This window comes from Nelumbo nucifera, chromosome 5, assembly GCF_055504915.1.
Source record: "Nelumbo nucifera cultivar China Antique chromosome 5, China Antique-T2T, whole genome shotgun sequence".
NCBI lineage: Eukaryota > Viridiplantae > Streptophyta > Magnoliopsida > Proteales > Nelumbonaceae > Nelumbo > Nelumbo nucifera.
In genome coordinates this window covers 47241941-47250141 of record NC_142653.1, presented here as the reverse complement: position 1 = coordinate 47250141, position 8201 = coordinate 47241941, and the positions used below count along the sequence as shown (strand labels likewise).

The following is an 8201-nucleotide window of genomic DNA, read 5'->3' as shown; positions in this document are numbered from 1 at the left end:
ACCCGGTGGTGACGTGCCTTGGTGATGAGCTACTTGGTGGCGGACTCCCTGGGGGAGAACTGCCTGGTGGCGTGCTCCCTGGTGGAGGGCTACTAGGTGATGAACTGCCCGGTGGCGAGCTCCCTAGTGGAGAGCTGCTTGGTGACGAACTACTGGGTGGCGAGCTCCTTGGTGGAGAGCTACTTGGTGACGAACTGCCGGGTGGCGAACTGCCTGGTGGCGAACTGCCTGGTGGCGAACTCCCTGGTGGCGAACTGCTTGGGGTCGAACTGCCTGGGGGCGAACTGCCTGGTGACGAACTGCCTGGTTGCGAACTGCCTGGTGACGAACTGCCTGGTGGCGAACTGCCTGGTGACGAACTGCCAGGTGGCGAACTGCTTGGTGGTGCCCCCTGGTGGCGAATTGCCTGGGGGGTGAACTACCTGGTGACGAACTGCCTGGTGGCGAACTCCCTGGTGGCGAACTGCCTGGGGGCGAACTGCCTGGTGTCGAACTGCTTGGTGGCGAACTGCCTGGTGGTGCTCCCTGGTGCAGCACAACCCGACTACCCTCTGCGTGAGGTGATTTCCTCTCCTTTGTAGGCGGCGGGAGCTGAGAGACCTGCGAGAACTAAATCAGAGGACCCGGGGGTATTTTCCCGGCGGGGACTCTCCGATGCCTAAGTTAGCATTCTGATTCCAGAGAGCTTGGAGAGAAAATGAGGGAGCTAGAGAGCAGGGGTTACCCTCCTTTTCTTCACCCCTTGGCTTTGGGGGTCGGAGTCCTTATATAGTGGTGTCCTTGCGGGTTAGGTGGGTGAAAAGCCTTCAAACGGTAAGACATCATATCCCGTCAGAACCGGGGTACGGTGGTGAACCCCTCGAGGTTGTCAGGCTGGTGCTTGTGTCAGGCGGCCAGGTCGGCGCCTGGGCCAGGTTGTCAGGCGGCCAGGTCGCCGCCAGGGCCAGGTTGTCAGGTCGGCGCCTGTGTTAGTCGGCGGGTGGGTGTCTGGGCTAGGTTGTCAGGTCGGCGCCTGTCAGTCGGCGAGTCGGTGTCTGGGCCAGGTTGTCAGGTCGGCGCCTGTGTCAGTCGGCGAGTCGGTGTCTGGGCCAGGTTGTCAGCCAGATCTTCCTGCGATACGCCAAACTACTCTTCTGTACCGAGCTACCCCACAAGTGGCGAGCTGCCCGGGGTAGTTATGCCGAGCTCCTTGGGCTATGCCGAGCTGCTTGTGGTGAGCTTTGCCGAGCTGCCTAGCTCCTTGGTGGCGAGCTCCTTGGAGAGCTGCCTAGCTCCTTGGCGAGCTCTTTGGTGAGCTACCGAGCTCCTTGGCGAGCTCCTTGGTGAGCTGCCGAGCTCGCGGGGTATGCCGTTAATGGTTCTCGATGGGCGTCTTATAGGTTGCCAGGTCGGCCAGGTCGGATCATGCGCCAGGCTGATCTGGCCAGGTCATGCTGGCCGCGCACAGGCCGCGCCAGGTCGCGCCAGGCCGCGCCAGGCCACGCAGGCTGTGCGCAGGCCGCGCGCAGGCCGCGCCAGGCCGCGCCAGAACGCGCGCAGGCCGCGCCAGGTCGCGCGCAGGTCGCGCAGGCCGCGCCAGGTTGCACGCAGGCCGCCTATAGGCAGCGTGCAAGCCTCCTGTAGGCCGCGTGCAGGTCGCGCCAGGCCTGCCAGACCGGTGCCCGGGTGGGACACCAACTTGGTAAGTTGCTGCCTGGGTGTTTGCCTAGTTGTCACGAGGTGCCACGTGTCACAATTTCACTAGAGGGCCAAATCTGCCCTCATCAAAATCTATAGCATTTATAACTTTTGATCTAATGCTCTGCTTATTGTCGTTCTTCTTGTAGACATAAATGAGTGTGAAGATCCAAATAATAATCCATGTATAGGCCATTGCACTAATACAATCGGGTCGTACTATTGCTCCTGTCCAAAGGGCAGCCGTGGTGATGGTAGAGAAGGCGGACAAGGTTGCCAACCAGAGAGTAAAGCTTTTCCTGTGATTAAGGTCATCCTGGGTAATGTGCTTATCCCATTCAATTTTCTTCCAAGCCTTTTAAATGCATTTTCTGCATATTCAATTTCATTTGTTATGGATCTTTTTAACATAAACCGTGGGAAATTATTTTCATGAATGCAATAATATATGATATATAATTATTTGTTTCAGTATTATGCTGAAAACAATTTTCTCCCACCTATTGATGCATGTTGCACTTGAAGTCATCAATACGTAACCCTCAGAGCTCCAATGACAAAACGGACCATTAATTGGTCCAATATGGCATAATTTCATGCTGACAAGCGTGAGAACAAAATGTCCTAGAACAGATAATTTGTGCTTCATATACAAGGTAGTTGGATTTGATCAAATCATTCCCATCACTCAACCCTTTGCTTATTCTAAATTAATTTGAAAAATAAAAAAGGTAGAAGATTGAACCAAGAAATGCTAAAAAAAAAAGAATCCAAAACTTAAGACAAATAAAAGGAAAAGAAGAAAGCCTTGTTAATATATCTTTGAAGAATACTAAGAAAGCCTAAGGTTCGTACCACCCCCACCCCCGAAAAAAACATAAAATATACAAAATAAAAAAAATGAAAGCCTAAGGTTGATTAGACCTTACACATCACTTCCTACAACTTCTTTTTGATCATGCTGAAATGTTTGTGTTAATTTTTTTTATGTATCTATTATTATTATTATTATTATTTTTTTTATTTTTATTATTATTATTATTATTAGGATAAAATATAAAAACCTTCCTTAAAATTTCTGACAATCATAAAATCTCCCTATAGTTTCACTTTAGTGAATACCTCCCTATATTTTTATAAAATTCAACAAATACCTCCCTTCCGAACATTGTTCATCTTCCTCACGATGCACCTACACCGGTCATCGGACGCATGCCAAACGAAAATAGAAGAAAAGGTATCAGACTTTTTAAAATCTCAAAGGAGAGCTCTGATCTCCTTCAGTCGAGTTCAATCTCCCGCTCCTTTCCTGTATATATTTTCATTCAAAGAAGACTAGCCTTCTACTCTCTCAAATTGTCTGTCTGTCTGTCTCTCGATGGAGGCTCGACTCAAGATGCGAATTTCTCGCATGTTTCGTTCTTCATTTGGATCTTGAAAGCCTCGAAACATATCAGATGTTATCGAAAAACCGATTTTCGTAGTTCAAAACAGCCGAGACTTCCATCTGCTTGAGCCTTCGTCTCCTAAGGTTCAAATTTTTCCATCTATGTGTAGACCCAGATGGTCGGAAACAATGGAGGTGGTGTGGAACGAGAGTGTCACAATCGCTCCAAAGGAGGTGTTACAGAAGTCGAAGGTATCAGAACATGGCCCATGTTTCGTGTCGAGTGATATGGGAGGAAGAACATGTCCTGCGTCACCCGTTTTGCCTCTAAGTTCATTCTATAGTTTTGAGGAATTTCAACCAAATGAGAGAAAGAAAAGGTCGAAGAAGACTCGGAAGACCCACAGGAAGTACAAGAAGAAAGAGAGTTTCTACCATCTCAGCTCCTCGTCTACAAAAATTAATGGTGGTGGGTGGTTCAGCAGTGAAGACGAATTACACGACGAGACAGAGACGTTTTTCTCCTCGAGGAGCTTCTCTTCTGATTCCTCGGAGTCTCGTCACCTAAACAAGAAGAGTTCTCGCCGGAGATTAGAAGCCAAATTTGAACGGAGAAGAGCAGTGAGAAAGAATTCTGATATGGGATGTTGTACGTTTTCTAGTATGGGGAAAGTGCAGGAAAGTTTCGCAGTAGTGAAGCACTCCAATGATCCTTACAGTGATTTCAGGACATCAATGGTGTAGATGATCATCGAAAAGCAGATATTTGCAGCCAAGGATCTCGAGCAGCTTCTGTAGTGCTTTCTGTCATTGAACTCCATTCATCATCACAAAGTGATCGTCGAGCTGAAATTTCTCATTTTTGCTGTTAACTTTTGAAACTCTAATTGTTATTGACTATGTTAATGGTACTCTTTCAGTTTTTTCCTCTCAAACCTTTGATGGGTTCTTCTTCATACTTCATTTTCATTGTTTGTTTCCTTGCTTTCTGTTCCTCCTTATCTAATGGTGATCAGTTAAAGAAAAAAGACAAAGCAGACGAGAAGCTAACAGGAGGGAGAATAATACATGAAGACACCTAACGGAACAAATATAACAAAACAAAAGTGGAGATATCAATGGACGCTTGGCCGCATTGGGTATTCCACTTTTAGTTGGCCATGGAAAGCATAGCTGCGAAGAAGAAGGCGGGTTATGAGGGATGGGGCCAGGAGGGAGAAGATCAAGCTGAACAGCCGGATCAGTAGAATCCTGTTTCTCCTCTTCGATTTCATCTGCATCCCTTAAAGCAGAATCCCGTTCATCAGCTTCTAGTTTCTTGTCCTCTCTACTGTTAACAATCCCAACACCTAAGCCCATGCAAAACCCTAGAGCTTTGGCGCTAACCTTATGACTCTTGTCCGCAAAAGCGAAGGCACTGGAGGCGTCTCCCAATCTCAAATCCAACTCCATCACTCTCTCGTACAGACCAAGAAGAAACACTCTGCCACCTTTCTTCATCTGTTAGTTATTTCAGTACCCATAAAGGGTAAAATGGGTATTTTGAAAAAAAATTATGCATAGGTAAATGTTTTCAGTCTGAGTCAGCAACGGAAGGGAGGTTTTCGTCAATTTTGTTAAAAGTTCAAGGGAGGTTTTTACTATAGTAAAATTATAGGAAAGGTTTTTATGATTGTCAGAAACTTCAAGGAAGAATTTTGTATTTTACCCTTATTATTATTATTATTTGTTGAAATTAAGAATTGGAGGGTGATGGTAGAATGCAATTTTAGGGTTTACATGGAGGGGGAGGACAGTGGTAGTGTGCTTTATGGTGAAGGGAAGGAAAGATTATATAGATAATAAGAGGAGATACACTCCAAATCTATTGCGTTTGGACTTAGACGATTTTACCTTCAAATCCAATCATATCTCAACACATAACACTACAAGAAAATTGGGCTGCTAAGACAGTTTAGACTTTTGATCAGCCAATGCTCTTTAAGAGTACCACCATAGAAAAAACTAAGTTAGCAGTCTAAACTAAACTACTACCAAGAAGACATAAAGATAAAAATTGGGCAGCAGTCTTTTATAAGGGTTCAACTTTGGATATGGTATCTGAAAAACTTTTGATCAGTCAACTGGAATCATAAGTGTGGTAGCCAATCTGTTATTATTTATCAAAATTCATGGATAGATTTTGATTGGTCAAAACTCTTCTCATACCATATCCTTTCTGCATCATAAACTTTCCCCTTTTATAAATAGTGTAGTTGTATTGGACTTGAACCTTCTCTTCTTTATCCAAATAAAAATAGGTGCGCTATTTTTTATTTTTTCGCCCAATGCCTTTTCTCTTCTCCATCCCTATAATTGAATTGAACCTATTGTTAGACAATGTATGCTCTTAGATCTAATTTATGTATTGTATATATATTTGTTATGAATAAAATGAATATGTATTTCATGTGTCATTAGGTTGTCTTGTTAAATTCCTCTTAGTTCATATTATTATTATATATGAGATCACATAGTTATTATAATATTGACTTAAATAATCACAACCAATTGACAGACTTGAAGAGTTTATCCTAACAAGGTTGTCATTATGGGTTTCAGTTGTTCAGGTTGTAACCTAAAGTGTGAGGCTGAATGTTTAAAAAAAACATTGAATTGGACCAAACCTAATATGTTATTAGACATTTTGACAACAGAACAACTGGGTGTTTGTATTAAATAAGGTAATTTTGTTGAACAACAAAAGAAACACCCAAAGGCCTCACTAAGAATGGAAGCAACCATCAACATGAATCAACATCTGAAAAGGGCCAATAAGAGAACACAAGCAATGCAAGAGATGCCAACCATGTTGCATCATGCCCACTTATGTGAGGTCCCCATGGGGGCCTCCCATGCTTGAAATAAATACACCATGGAGGCACCATTAAGGAAGTATACAAGCAGTATACAAGAAAGATAAGCAAACAAGCAGACCCTAAAACCAAAATCAGCCCATTCATAACATAGCAGGGCCAGAGAGGCAGACACCACACAAAAACAGATAACTCAGAAGAAAAACCTAACCACTAGACCTCAACCAACCAAAATTGTAATGTCCCACAGTGCACCCAAGAAACACGGGGAGGTAGGCAGATAAGTGCACTAGCAATTTGAGTTTCTTCTGCCTCTACGTCTTCTACCCCTCCCCGTAGTGCTTCATGCCCACGGGAAGAAGAATCAGTGATCAGAAAATCATAACAACCCATCAACCACTTGGACTTTCTACTCCTGAATGGAAACTTCGAGTGATCCGAGGAAAAACCTGACCACGAGCTTTCTGTCCCCTTTACTACAACCGATTCAGAACCAAGGTCATCTTGAGGTATGTTGGCCTTCACTTCCTCAAGAAAACATAGCATTAAATCAATCCCGAACAAGAGGTTCATGTTCCACTCAATAAGACACTCCAAGTAATTTCTTAAAACAAATAGCTTTATCCACTTGATCTAAAACAGCCTTTTATATCAGGTGATCTTCTTCCACTTGTTGGTCAGATGTGGGCTCACTAACCGGGTTCCCAACAGTGTTGGGCTTGCCTCGGGTCGAAGAAGATGCCAAAACTGACGACCTATCGTTCAGGCTATCTGTTGGGTCCATCCCATTATGGGATATTGATCCATGTTACAGCCCATTCTCCTTCAGTCCACTATCTTTTTGTCTTCAAAAGAAAAAAAAAAAAACTAGGGTTACATCAGATTTGTGCGCGACGTGTTAAAGAGAGAGCAAAAGAGAGAAATCGAAATACTGTGCAGATTTCTCAGTGCGCAGAGTTCATCAAATGGCCGGAACTTTCCGATCCACCGCCCGATCGAGCTGAAATTTGGACAGTAGGTGGACTCATTTTTCCTCAATCTGAACGGTTGGATCTTTGATCGGAGCTCTGAACCGCCGGTTATTTGAGGTCGAACAAAAGCAACTCGCAACTGGTCGGGAAAAGAAAACATCTCACAGCAGTCTTCATCAATCACTCTGATCAAGGGTCATTTGTAGTCCGATTTGGCTGAAATTTGGTATGTTTGTTCGGAACTCACGGACCTACGATCTGAACGGTGGAGATCTGATTTGGAGCAATGGAGGTCTCCATTTTGTGGCCTAAACAATAGCTGCGTTTGTGAGTTTTTCTGACTGTTCCTTTCACAACTTTTGGTATTCTCGTGTGTATGTTTGAGAATCTTTATTTGCTCTAAATTTGTGAGCATATTGTGGTGATTGAGTTGCTGTAATTGTTACCTCAAGTTATTAGTGGAGATTTTGGTTGGGTCTCCTTGGCCCCGTGGTTTTTACCCTTTACATTGGAGGGGTTTTCCACATTAAATATCGTGTGTCTCTCTTTGCTTGGCTTATGATTGTTTTTGGTTGATATCTTGCTTGGAATTGTGCTAATTGAATATCTACAAGTTTTTATTTTTGAAAGAGAAATAGTTTGTGGATAAACTTGGTTTCTTCCCGACAAAGTGGTATCAGAGCTTGGTTGATTGAATGGCACAAATTATCATTTGTGGAAGAGCAAGATGAAGGATCTTTTGTTTGTTAAAAGTTTGCATTTGCCTGTATTTGCTTCTGAAAAGCCTAAATCCAAAAGTGATGAAGAATGGACATTTGAGCATGAACAAGTATGTGGATTTATTCGTCATTTTGTTGATGAAAATGTGTATAATCATATTCAACATGAGACACATGCAAAATCATCGTGGAATAAACTTGAGAATTTATATGCCTCTAAGACTGGCAATAATAAGTTGTTTTTGCTTAAGAAAATGATGCAGCTCAAATATAAGGAAGGAAACTCCATGGCTGATTATTTGAATGAATTTCAATGAGTGATTGATCAATTGTCAGGTATGGGCATAAAATTCGATAATGAGATTTTGGGTCTCTTGTTGGTTGCCACTTTACCAGATTCTTGGGAAACTTTTCGTGTTTCACTTGTTAATTCTATCTCTGATGGTAATGTGACTTTGGAACATGTTAAAAGTAGTGTTTTGAATGAAGAGATGAGAACAAGGTCTCAAGCTTCATCTACACATCCTGAGGTTCTTGTCACAGAAAATAGGGGGAGAAGCAAACATAAAATTGAAAGGGGTAAAAATAAAAA

General features: G+C 43.4%; 1 pseudogene; it reads left to right on the top strand.

The window, feature by feature from the left end:
* Positions 1 to 2750: 2750 nt before the first annotated feature.
* Positions 2751 to 3951, top strand: LOC148791529 (transcription repressor OFP8-like; annotated as a pseudogene).
* Positions 3952 to 8201: the final 4250 nt, after the last annotated feature.